This window comes from Bombina bombina, chromosome 2 (genome assembly GCF_027579735.1).
Source record: "Bombina bombina isolate aBomBom1 chromosome 2, aBomBom1.pri, whole genome shotgun sequence".
Taxonomy (NCBI): Eukaryota; Metazoa; Chordata; class Amphibia; order Anura; family Bombinatoridae; genus Bombina; species Bombina bombina.
Window position 1 is genome coordinate 1298971562 of NC_069500.1, and position 13942 is coordinate 1298985503.

Consider the following 13942-nt stretch of genomic DNA (forward strand, 5'->3'; position numbering starts at 1 on the left):
TCTGCTGGATGGCAATTACTGGAATTCAGGTGGAATGGCTTTGTGCGCGGGAAAATTATTAGAATGAAAAATAATTAATATTTAATAAAAAAAAGATGTAGGGGAGGAACACAAACATTGATGTAAGTCCATCTGAAGGAATTAGGAAAACTACTACAAAGAGATAGGTATAGGGAAGAAAATAAATGAAATATGAGAAAAAAAAATTCTTTTTTAATATACTTTAATTCCACTATTTCAAGCCAAGACTATACCAACCCCTGCTGGCTTTAGAATGGAAGCATCTTCCTTTGAGCAGTGTGCCACTACGCAACATGCATAGGGAGATTGTAATTTAACTTCTCCTTCGTCGGTTTTCACTGATGTCCAGCCAGGCAGTTGCGGCGCGTCGGGGGTGACACCATCAGAGGAGATTAATTCCTGCTTGATGGTGTCAAGGACCACCAACATCTTCTTGTGGACTACCAGTGGTCCATGGACCACTAGTTGGCGACCGCTGTTCTAAACCATAACTTTAACTTCTACTCAGGATTGATGTTGGTATGAGAAAGAGGGGATTAGGTTAAATGGAATTGGATCAAAGGTGTAGCTTTGTATGTATGAGCAAATCATGCGGTTTTGTAGGTACATAAGGAATAAGTGAATGTGGTTGTGAGTGTGCAGGTCATGCTTTTATTATCAAAATATTTTGGTAAAAGAAATTATTAGATTGTACTTTAGGAAAGTTTTTATCTGTGAAAATCAAAATTTGGCTAAAAGTGGCTGCTGCTAGTGGTAACTCGCCATAGAACAAGCTACTGCTTGTTTGTTCCTGGTAGAGAGCTTCTCTTTCTGTATCTAAAAATCTATACGTTTAACTTATATTTCCGACGAAGATGACAAGGGTTTCCAAATGATCATTTTAAGTAGTAAAGATAAATGAGTGAATTAATTTTTTTATGAAAAAATAATCAAGTTTATTTTTCCTTCTGTCTATATAATGAATATCTCACCTTTGTAGCAAAATTATCTTGACCAAAAAGTTATTTCCATCTGTGGTGAAATTGATATCTGAGCATGTTAATGTTTGTTTTTTAATGCATTCATATACTGTATATTTACTTTTTATGAAAGAAACATGTTTTATTTTTTATAACACAAGATATATAATATAGATGAAAGACGGAGAGTGCAGAACTTACTAATAATAATTGCAAAACTATTCTGGAAATGAAATATAATGAAATACAATGCAATGAAAAGGGAAAAAATAGATTTTTGTGTTCTCAAAAATAATATCAAATTGTACCACTAGATGTCACTGTTGTTTTACTTAACAATTGATATTAGCAGTGCTCCAGGCACATGCTGGTATCTGTCTTTCTTAGTACTGCATGTATATTTATTTTTCTGTTTAAATTGTTTAGAATCTTTTTACACCTTAACCCCTTAAGGACCAGCGACGTACCCTGTATGTCACTGACCTTTTTTTGGGACTTGATTTTTTTATAGCGTGGTCTTGCCACCAGCGTTGGGACTGCTCTATTCCACAAAGCCTGCTGGAGGGAGGGCATTAATAGCGTGTTCTTGCTAGACTTGTGCTATTATGTCCTGAAAAAAACCCTTAACGACCAGTGACATACAGGGTACATTGTGGTCATTAAGGGGTTAATAAAATAGCATGCTGTACAATAACATTATTGTGCTTCTTTTTATAAATTAATATTCTGGAACAACTAATATATTTGGATTATGCTGTATTCACAGATCACAATAATGTTTATAATTTAATGTAATTACATTCTTAAAATGTATATAACAATGAGCAGGTTACATGTTTTTCAAAAGCCCACCAAGAGTGTTTTTTTTCTTTTTTTTTCTTTTTCTATGTGTACTAAAATACATAATATATATCAAATTAAACACTACATTATAAAAGGTCTGCACACATAATAAATGTTTTGAAAAAAGACTAAAGGCGAGATTATGAGTTTTGCGTTAGAGGCTATGAGGTGCTAATGAGCAGTTTTCACTCACCGCTCACTTAACTGCAGCGCTGGTATTACGGGTTTTTATAAACCCGGTGTTAAAAGACAAAAAGTGAGCGTAGAGCAAAATTTTGCTTCACACTTCAATTCAATACCAGCGCTGCTTAACTCAGCAGTGAGCTGGTCGTACGTGCTAGTGCATGATTTCCCCATAGGAATCAACGGGGAGAGCCGGCTGAGAAAAAGTCTAACACCTGCCAAAAAGCAGCGTAAAGCTCAGTAACTCATCCCCATTGATTCCTATAGGGAAATTTATGTTTACACCTAACACCCTAACATGAACCCCCGAGTCTAAACACCCCTAATCTTACACTAAATATTATTAACCCCTAATCTGCCGCCGACACCTACATTATATTTATTAACCCATAATCTGCCGCTGCGGACACCGCCGCTACCTACATTATACTTATTAATCCCTAATCTGCTACCCTCAACATCGCTGATGCCTACATTATTTCTATTAACCCCAAATCTGCCGTCCCCGACATTGTCGCCACCTACCTACACATATTAACCCCTAATCTACCGCTCCGGACATCGCCGCAACTATAATACACATATTAACCCCTAAACCGCCGCACTCCCGTCTTGCAAACATTAGTTTAATATTATTAACCCCTAATCTGCCGTCCTTAACATCGCCACCACCTACCTACATTTATTAACCCCTATTCTGCAGCCCCCAACGTCGCCGCCACTATACTAAATGTATTAACCCCTAAACCTAAGTCTAACCGTAACACCCCCTAACTTAAATATAATTTAAATAAATCTAAATAAAAATTATTATTATTACCTAAATAATTCCTATTTAAAACTAAATACTTAGCTATAAAATAAACCCTAAGCTAGCTACAATATAACTAATAGTTACATTGTATCTAGCTTAGGGTTTATTTTTATTTTACAGGCAAGTTTGTATTTATTTTAACTAGATAGAATAGTTACTAAATAGTTATTAACTATTTAATAACTACCTAGCTAAAATAAATACAAATTGACCTGTAAAATAAAATCTAACCTAAGTTACAATAACACCTAACACTACATTACAATTAAATAAATTAACTAAATTAAAAATAATTAAATAAATTAAATACAATTAGCTAAAGTACAACCCCCCCACTAAATTACAGAAAATAAAAAACAAACTACAAGATATTTAAACTAATAACACCTAATCTAATAGCCCTATCAAAATAAAAAAAGCCCCCCCAAAATAAAATAAAAAAACCCTAGCCTAAACTAAACTACCAATATCCCTTAAAAGGGCCTTTTGTGGGGCATTGCCCCAAAGAAATCAGCTCTTTTACCTGTAAAAAAATACAAACACCCCCCAACAGTAAAACCCACCACTCACACAACCAACCCCCCAAATAAAATACTATCTAAAAAAACCTAAGCTCCCCATTGCCCTGAAAAGGGCATTTGTATGGGCATTGCCCTTAAAAGGGCAGTTAGCTGTTTTGTGGCCCAAACCCTAATCTAAAAAATAAAACCCACCCAATACACCCTAAAAAACCTACCACTAAACCCCTGAAGATCGACTTACTGTTCTGAAGACCGGACATCCATCCTCAAGGAAGCGGCAGAAGTCTTCATCCAACCGGGCCAAAGTCCTCAACGAAGCCGGGAGAAGTCTTCATCCAAGCCGGGCAAAGTGGACCTCCAGACGGGCAGAAGTCTTCATCCATTCCAGACGGCATCTTCTATCTTCATCCATCCAACGCGGAGCGACTCCATCTTCAAGACATCCTCTTCATCTGGAGTCTTCTTATTGAATGACGGTTCCTTTAAGTGACGTCATCCAAGATGGCGTCCCTTAGATTCCGATTGACTGATAGAATTCTATCAGCCAATCGGAATTAAGGTAGAAAAAATCCTATTGGCTGATGCATTCAGTCAATAGGATTGAAGTTCTATACTATTGGCTGATCCAATCAGCCAATAAGATTGAGCTTGCATTCTATTGGCTGTTCCAATCAGCCAATAGAATGCGAGCTCAATCCTATTGGCTGATTGCATCAGCCAATAGGAGTTTTTCTACTTTAATTCTGATTGGCTGATAGAAATAGTTAATTTAATAAAACAAATTTAATTGTTTTTAATTTAGCTAATTTATTTAATTGTAGGGTAGTGTTAGGTTTTAGTGTAAGTTAGGTTAGGTTTTATTTTACAGGTAATTTTGTATTTATTTTAGCTGGGTGGTTATTAAATAGTTAATAACTATTTAATAACTATTCTACCTAGTTAAAATAAATACAATCTTGCCTGTAAAATAAAAATAAACCCTAAGCTAGATAGAATGTAAATATTAGTTATATTGTAGCTAGCTTAGGGTTTATTTTATATGTAAATATTTAGTTTTAAATAGGAATAATTTAGTTAATGATAGGAATTTTATTTAGATTTATTTAAATTATATTTAAGTTAGGGGGTGTTAGGGTTAGGGTTAGACCTAGGTTTAGGGGTTAATAAATTTAGTATAGTGGCTGCGAAGTTGGGGCGGTAGATTAGGGGTTAATAAAAATAATGTATGTGTCGGCGATTTTGGGGACATCAGATTAGGGGTTAATAAGTATAATGTAGGTGGCAGCGATGTCCGGAGCGGCAGATTAGGGGTTAATAAATGTAGGTAGGTGGCGGCGATGTTAGGGGCGGCAGATTAGGGGTTAATAATATTTAACTAGTGTATGCTGCGAGGCGGGAGTGCGGCGGTTTAGGGGTTGATATGTTTATTCTAGTGGCGGCGATGTCCGGAGCGGCAGATTAGGGGTTAAAAATTTTATTTTAGTGTTTGCGATGCGGGAGTGCCTCGGTTTAGGGAGTGAATAGGTAGTTTATGGGTGTTAGTGTACTTTTTAGCACTTTAGTTATGAGTTTTATGCTACGGCGCTGTACCATAAAACTCTTAACTACTGACTTTTAAATGCGTTAGGACTCTTGACGGGGTAGGGTGTACCGCTCACTTTTTGGCCTCCCAGGACAGACTCGTAATATAGGCACTATGGAAGTCCCATAGAAAAAAGACTTTACAAAGTTTCCGTAAGTTGTTTTGCGGTAAGGCCAAAAAAGTGTGCTGTGCCCCTAAACCTGCAAGACTCGTAATACCATCGGTGGTGAAAAAGCAGCATTAGGACCTTTTAACGCTGCTTTTTCAGCCTAACGCAAAACTCGTAATCTAGCCGTATTTTTTTAAAAGCAAATCTTACATTTAAAATCCTCTTAATGCACTTCCAGTTACTGTGGGATGTAGAAAAGCTACAACTTTCAAAGTAGAATATAAGAAATCATAATTAAATATTTTATACTACAGTCTTTTTTATACCCGTTTAAGAAAAGCTGCTAATTTAGCAAAATGCAAATATTCTCTGACTACAATTTTTACTTTCTTTCATGTAATTGGCAAGAGTCCATGAGCTAGTGACGTATGGGATATACATTCCTACCAGGAGGGGCAAAGTTTCCCAAACCTTAAAATGCCTATAAATACACCCCTCACCACACCCACAATTCAGTTTTACAAACTTTGCCTCCCATGGAGGTGGTGAAGTAAGTTTGTGCAAGATTCTACGTTGATATGCGCTTCGCAGCAGGCTGGAGCCCGGTTTTCCTCTCAGAGTGCAGTGAATGTCAGAGGGATGTGAAGGGAGTATTGCGTATTTGAATACCATGGTCTTCCTCTAGGGGATCTATTTCATAGGTTCTCTGTTATCGGTCGTAGAGATTTCTTCTCCTACCTCCCTTTTCAGATCGACGATATACTCTTATATACCATTACCTCTACTGATTCTCGTTTCAGTACTGGTTTGGCTATCTATTATATGTAGATGAGTGTCTTAGGGTAAGTAAGTCTTATTTTCTATTTATGACACTCAATGCTATGGTTGGGCACTTTATATGTAAAGTTCTAAATATATTTGCCATGATTCAGGATAATCAGTATTCCTTCATTCAGACTGTCAGTTTCATTATTTGGGATAATGCATATGAATAAATAATTTTTTCCTTACCTTAAAAATTTTTCAATTGACTTTTTTCCCTGCGGGCTGTTAGGCTCGCGGGGGCAGAAAATGCTTCAATTTATTGCGTCATTCTTGGCGCAAACTTTTTTGGCGCAAAATTCTGTCATTTCCGGCGCCATAGTTGACGCCGGAAGTTTGTTCGTGGTTGTGTCATTTTTTGACGTATATGTGTTACAGGCGTTCTTTGTGCCAAAAAATGTGGGCGTCGTTTTTGACGTCAGAGGATGTGGCGTCATACTTGGCGCCAAAAAATTCTTGGAGGTTTTGATTTAAGAAAAAAACAAAAATAAATTGTATAGGAATAATAAAAAAAAAACTACAAAGCAAAGACCAGGAACATTACATTCTTGCAAAAAATACAATTTCTCACTTATCAAATTCCACAACTAAAAGGACAAACACCAGGAAACACTTCTCAATTATTAAGAAAAACTTAAAAAAAAGTTTTCAGCTGTAACTTAAGTTTTGTGCTCGGCCAAAACAACTTGACATTACCCCCCTCCCCAAGAAACACACGTCTGCTATCGATAATGCCAGTGTTCAAATTGCTGAAAGTGTCATGGAACCCAATTTTTTTCTCTTTCATGATTCAGACTGAACATGCAATTCTAAACAATTTCCCGATTTACTGTTATTATAAAGTTTGCTTCATTCTGTTGATATTCTTTGTTAAAGGAGCAGCAATGCACAGTGGAGCTAGCTGAACACATTGGGTAAACCTATTAAACAGGCATCTATGTGCAGGCACCAATCAGCGGCCACCTCCCCATAGTGCATTGCTTCTCTTGAGTCTTCTTAGGTATGCTTTTCAACAAAGGACATAAAGTGAACAAATAAATAATTAGAAAGAATTGGATATTGGATTATAAATTCAGGAACTACCGAGGCAGGTAACAGTTTGTTTTATTTTTAGGAGGGAGCAGTTTAGGATTGTGATCAGAAATAATAATAAAGTAAAAAATGTTCATTTACTTCTTTGCTGTCTTTTCTCAGCCATTCCAATCTATTCAACGAGTTACAGTTAGTGAAATGTTTTAATTATGTAAAAGAAATCAAAGGAAAACCTGGTAAAACATGAAAAAGAGGCTTTTTAAAGTGAAGTTACATTTCAGACTTTAAGAATGTTGCAATAAAAAATGTATTAGTGTGAAAGCAAAATCGCATATTTAAAAAATAAATAAAGTGTATATACTGTATATTTTAGAATAAAAGATTTATAATCCTACTTAGTATCTTCTGTTCCTCCACCCTCCTTCATTTCCTCTTTTGGCTGGGCTGTGAGAGCAGTCCCACCCACTCCGTACATAGGTTTCCTAAGTGCTTTCAAAGTTCTGATTGGATGTTCATTGAAATTATCATTTAAAAAAAAAAAAAAGAGTTCATCCCAGTGGACCGGCATAACATTGTAATAGAAGCATTACTATATACACAGATTTAACCATTTTCACAGATTTGCACCTCCAGGCTGACCAAGCCATGGTTTCAAAAAAGGAAAATCAGTCCAAGTCTTGGAATGGCCCATTTAGAGCCCAGACCTCAATTCCATTGAAAACCTGTGGAATGGCCTAAAGAAAGCTGTACACAGGAGATCCCCTTGCAATTTGAAGGAACTTTAACATTTTGTAAAGAACAGTGGGATAAAATTCCAAAGTCTAAGGGCTAGATTACAAGTGGAGCACTAAACTATTGGTGTGTGATAATTAACAAGACATTACAAGTGACTGGTTAGTGCTACCGGGAGTTCAAGGTAGCAATTAGCGCTTATATTATATTATTTATAAATATGCTTCAAATGCCCCCAAAATATAGCCTAGTGTATTTTATTAAAAATACATATTTAATAAAATAACTGCACTAGGCAGTTTTCTAGGGCTAAAGTCGCTGGGAGTGGGGTGTTAGAAAAAAAGCAGCACTGAAAAGTGCCTTTACATTGAGATCTATAGGAACTGTGTGTTCCCAGTAAATATATATATATATATATATATATATATACATACACACACACATATATATATATATATATATATATACACACATATATACACACACTATAAAAAATTACAGAAAAAAATAAAAAGCTATCCAAAATAAAAAAATTAAACTTAAACTAATACCCCTATAATAAATCCCCCCAAAATAAAAACACCCATAATCGAATACTAAACTACCAATAGCCCTTAAAAGGGTTAAACAGCTCTTTTACCTAAACAAATTACCAATTACCCCCTAACAGTAAAACCCCCATCCACCAAACCCCCCCCCCCCCCAAAATAAAAAAAAAATAACACTAAAAAAAACTAAACTACCCACTGTCTCTAAAGGGGCATTTGTATGGCAAGAAAACCCTAATCTTAAAATTAAAAAAAGCCACCCCCCCAATAAAAAAAGCCTAAGACTAAGCCCCGAAGAGCTACTCAACGTTCCTGAATTGCGGGGGAGAAGGTCTTCTTCCAGGAGGCTCCATCATCCTTCTATCTTCATCCAGAGCGAAGGCGGCACAGAGGTGTGGAGCTGTCTTCCCCGATGCATGGATCCTCAGTGGCGGTCCTCAACGACGGCGGTCTTCGGCGGTGTGGCGGCTCCTCTACTATTTGGGGGTTAGATTTAGGATTTTTTTTAAAAAAATTTATTGTTAAGATTTGGGATTTAATGGGCTTGTAAAACTGCTGAATGCCCTTTTAGGGCAATGCCCATACAAATGCCCCTTTAGGAGCAATTGGTAGTTTAGAATTTTTTAGTGTTAATTTTTTTTGGGGGGTGGGGTTTTTTTACTGTTAGGGGTTATTTAGTATTTTTTAAACGTAAAAGAGCTGTTTAACTTAGGGCAATGCCCTACAAAAGGCCCCTTTAAGGGCTTTTGGTAGTTTAGTTTAGAATAGGGGCGTTTTTATTTTGGGGGGGCTTTTTTATTTTTATAGAGATTAGGTTTAATTTTTTTATTTTTGATAATTTTCTTAAATTTTTTCTGTAATGTTAGACTTTTTTTTTTTGTAATGTTAGATTCATTTTTTGTAATTTAATGGTAGGATTTTTTTATTTTAATTGTAATTTAGTAGTAATTGAGGTTAATTTAGGGGGTGTTAGGTTAGGGGGCTTAGTAATTAAATTAGTTATTTGCGCTGTGGGGGTTGGCGGTTTAGGAGTTAATAGGTTAATTTGGTTTATTGTGATGTGGGGGGTTGGCGGTTTAGGAATTAATAGGTTAATTATGTTTATTGTGATGTAGGGGGTTGGCGGTTTAGGTGTTAATAGGTTAATTAGGTTTATTGCAATGTGGGGGGTTTGTCGGTTTTAGGGGTTAATAGTATAATTAGTTAGTTGGCGTTGTAGGATTTGGCGGTTTAGGGGTTAATATTGTAATTAATTTAGCTGATGTTGTGGGGGTTTGGCGGTGTAAGGGTTAGGTAGTTTCTGTTGTGGGTGTTTAGCAATTTAAGGGTTAGTTTTTTTTTGTTAATACTTAGTAAGGACAGTTATATTTATTTTTTTTCTTAATACTTTGTGTGGTTAATTTTTTTTATACTTCGTGCGGGCGGTTAGTTTTATTTTTTTTATACTTCGTGCGAGCGTTTATTTTTTTTTCTGAATACTTAGTGCAGGCGTTTTTAAAAAAATATTATTTCTTGCAGGCGGTTACGTGTTTTTTAGTTATTTCGTGCGGTTGCATGTTTTTTTCTTTTTTTTAAGGCTTTGTTTGCCTACGCTGCATCCAGGTGGATTCCTTTAAGGATGTGGGCGCAACTGGCGAGGGCGACGGATGCATTACAAAAGAGATTATAATATAGTATACATATATATTTATATGCTGATATGTATATACACATATTAACACACAAATATATAAGTATATAATCATATACATATATATTTAACACTGCTGCCCATCACTACACTACTTACCCCCTGTGCTGCTCGAGCTTTGATGCCGTGTATGACGGCATCAGAACAAGGTTCCCATAGGAGCCTACGGAAGCGCGCTCTCATGAGCGCAATGCTTCCCAGCAATGCAAAGGTGAGGTCGCGTTAGCATTGCTGAAAAATTGTAATACCAATGCACATTAACGTGCGCTGATATTACACAGTGGAGCGCAAATATCGCTCTCATCAAAGTGATATTTAGCGCTCCACTTGTAATCTGACCTAAATGTGCAAAGTTAATAGATACTTATTCACAAAGACTTGCTGCTGTAACAAATACAAAAGGTGCTTCTACAAAGTATTAGTTGGCAGACTTATATAAAATGGTGTAGATTTTTTTACTTAACAATGAACTATTTTTTTTATCTCTCTGAATTTTCGTTTGTTCTGAGGATCGCATTACTGATGGAACAAGTCTAACTTTACATTGTTGTTATTTCTGTTTTTACATTTCAAAAGCCTGCAATTTCACAAGGTTATGTAGACTTGTTATACCCACTGTACAAATGTATCTATGTGTGCTGTATTTAATTTACATTTCAATATAAAACCATAGTATAAAGCAAAGTAGAGAACTCCACTAGCTGAGCAGAGATGTAGCGCACCTTCACCTTATAATTATCAAAACTACTAACAATTCAGTAGGTTTGATCTTAGCTTACTGAAATAAGGCTAATGTGCACATTTTTAGATGTATTTTTTATTCTACAGTTGTATAACTATAGGTTTTTGTGGAATGTGATACTAAACATTGTTACAGACAAGTCGCTGCTTGTGCAATGCCGCCTCCAGCTAGCGTGCAACCAATTGCGTGCGAGCAGGGGCTGTCAATTATCCTGATCGGTTTGGGGTGATTTCCCTCTCTGCCACATTGTAGGCTAGCATTTCAGGCTCATCTTAGCAAGCTTGAAACACAGGATTCCCAAATTGATAAATTAGGCTCAAAAACTCTATTTTGTTTAAACTGAGTGATAAGAAAAATGTTACATATGTTTTGAGAAATGTTATTAGAAATGTAGTTTTGATTTTAATATCTTTTTTTTTTATACTTGCTTCTAGTAGCCTAGAAAACAGGGTATATACATTTTCTTTTCAAAACTTTAAGTTGCAGTGTATAATATTGTTAACTTTGGTGAGTACCTCTCTAGCATCCAATTCAGGGTTATTTATTTAATTAATTTCCTTAGGACCCACTAAAATGCTTGATTTCTAGGATTACCTTGGAGAAGAGCAGGTTGGTAACCATGGTTACTGATCAGCTGATTATCTCACTTGTGCCCTAGTGCAGATATGACCTGGTAGTTGGTCCTGAGAACTGGAATTCTGATACTTCCTTGCTGTATATAAAATGCACTTCTCTAAGATTAAACATAAACTCTGTTGCCCAATAGATCTTGTAGTGTATTTTTAAGTATCCACAAGATGTTATTTATTTTTAATTTTTTACTGTAAATGTCCAGGAATAAAATGTGATCTCCAATAAAAGTCTCATTATCAATTTAAAGGGACAGTCAACCCAAAAATATTTTTGTTTAAAAAGATAGATAATCCCTTTATTACCCATTTCCCAGTTTTGCACAGAAAACATGGTTATATTAATATACGTTTTATCTCAGTAAATTACCTTGTATCTAAGCATTTCCTGACAGCCCCCTGATCACTTGACTTTTTATGTCTTATCTATTGACTTGCATTTAAATCAGTTAGTGCTGTGTTAGAACTCACAGGCGTGAGCACACTGTTATCTATATGGCTCACATGAACTAGCACTCCCCTGTTGTGAAAAGCAAATAAAAAAGCATATGATCATTGGGCTGTCTTTAGTGACTTATAAACAGACAGAAATTTAGAGGTTTAACTGTTATAAAGTATATTAATATAACCATGTTGGTTGTGCAAAGCTGGGGAATGGGTAGTAAAGTTGTATTCTATCTATATAAACAATAACAATTTTTGTGTTGACTGTTCTTTTAAAAAGACAGTCAACACCAGAGTTTTTGTTTTGTTTAAAAAGATAGATAATCCCTTTATTACCTATTCCCCAGTTTTGCATAGCCAACACAGTTATAATAATACAAGTTTTACCTTTGTAATTACCTTGTATCTAAACCTCTGCAAACTGCCCCTTATTTCAGTTCTTTTGACAGACTTGCATTTTAGCCTATCAGTGCTGACTCCTAGGTAACGTTACGTGCGTGAGTTTGATGTTATCTATATGACAGACATGAACTAACGCCCTCTAGTGGTAGATTAGAGGCGGCCTTCAAGGTCTAAGAAATTAGCATATGAGCCTACCTAGGTTTAACTAATTTTTTTTCATTCATGAGCGCTAACTAGGTGTTAGTGGGTTAGTGTTGGTATTGCAAGTTGAAAGTAAAAAGTTAGCGCAAGAGTGAAAGAATCAGATGCGCTTACTTCAGAACTTTGGATATTGAGACCATGCTAACTACATTTCCCCATAGACTTTTATGGGGCATGCTAAAGAAGGCTTTTTTATTATAAAGTATGTGCGCTACCCAACACTGAGTTAGATTAATTACGCTAAAGCCGAAGGTACGTTAGAAATACTTTAAATTCCTATATGCTTTACTTAGAAGACATTTTTATTTTTAAATATATTTTTAGCCTAAAGGTGTCATAATACAGTCTCAACTACTATAACAAATATAAAAAAAATAAAAAAAATAAAGGATAATTTAAAATGGGCTTAACTGGATGACGGTCTTGTTCAGATTTATTTGAATAAGAGGCTTTGGGAAGTGCAGGCTGGCTGCCGAAAGACTCACTACAGATTAGCAATAGTTTACAGAATTTAAAATGTTCCCCTTTAAATTATGGAAGTTATATTTTGTCCTTTCACTGTCTGAACTTTACACACATTTATCTGTTTGCTACATAAGGAGGAACTAATGACTTTATTGACTTAAACATATTTTAGTTCTTCAGAAATTATTTATTTTGTTGAAAAAATTACCCTTTTGTTTAGCTATATCCTTATCAGACCTGGCAGTCCCCTTTTATAAATATATCTATAAAATACCTTTTATTCATTCACTCTTTTAACTTTCTGTTCCAGTCAATTTTGCAGTGCTTGAAGAAACATCTCAGTGTAATGGATTATAACCACTATTATAAAACTGAATAGACAAATATTATTGAAAGTGGTTTGAATGGCCAAAATACACAACTGTTGAATCACTTGAAAGTGGTGCAGCATATCTTTAGAAAGCTGTACAGGTCTGTGTAAACAATGAACAGGTTTTACCTCAAAATGCCCTTAATAGCCACATCCCACTGTAATGGGACTTTAAACTTCCAATCAGGATGCTAGTTCCAAGACTTGTAACTGGGAACGTGCATCTGGCATGTGTAGGCACGGTCATGTTATTTCTCTCCTTAGTTAAGGAAATCTACTATGAAACGTTGCAAGATTATAGAGACAATGAAAAATACCAAGTGATCTTGGCAATGCAAAGTGTGAATTCAGTATAATATAGCTGATTGTCTTTTTCACCATACAGATGACAGCAGCTCTGGGTCATAAAGCATTTACCATAGTGATCTGAATTTCAAGGTAAAAAAAATATCTTTTATTTTTTTTTTTACTTAGGGATGTTCATGTGATATTTTTTGTCAGCTTTTTACAGTTATGGCATTACTTTCAAGTTATTTAGAATACAAGTAGAAAGTTCCTTTGATAGTAGAACTATTGCTTGCTTTGGGTGCTATAACAGTAAGATCTGCAGGGGCAGACCTGCAGTTTCCTTGCAAACATATTAGCGCTAACAACTATGTAGTTGGGTAAATAGTGTTCCATGTATTTTTAGCTAAGAAGTAGAGACAATTTCTGTAAAATATATGTATATATATTTTAATGTTTTACTAAATACTATATAAAATCTAGTCTTACATTAGCCGTGAGTAGGCTGATCATGTGAATTAATCTGAGATAAAATAAATATGTTTTAC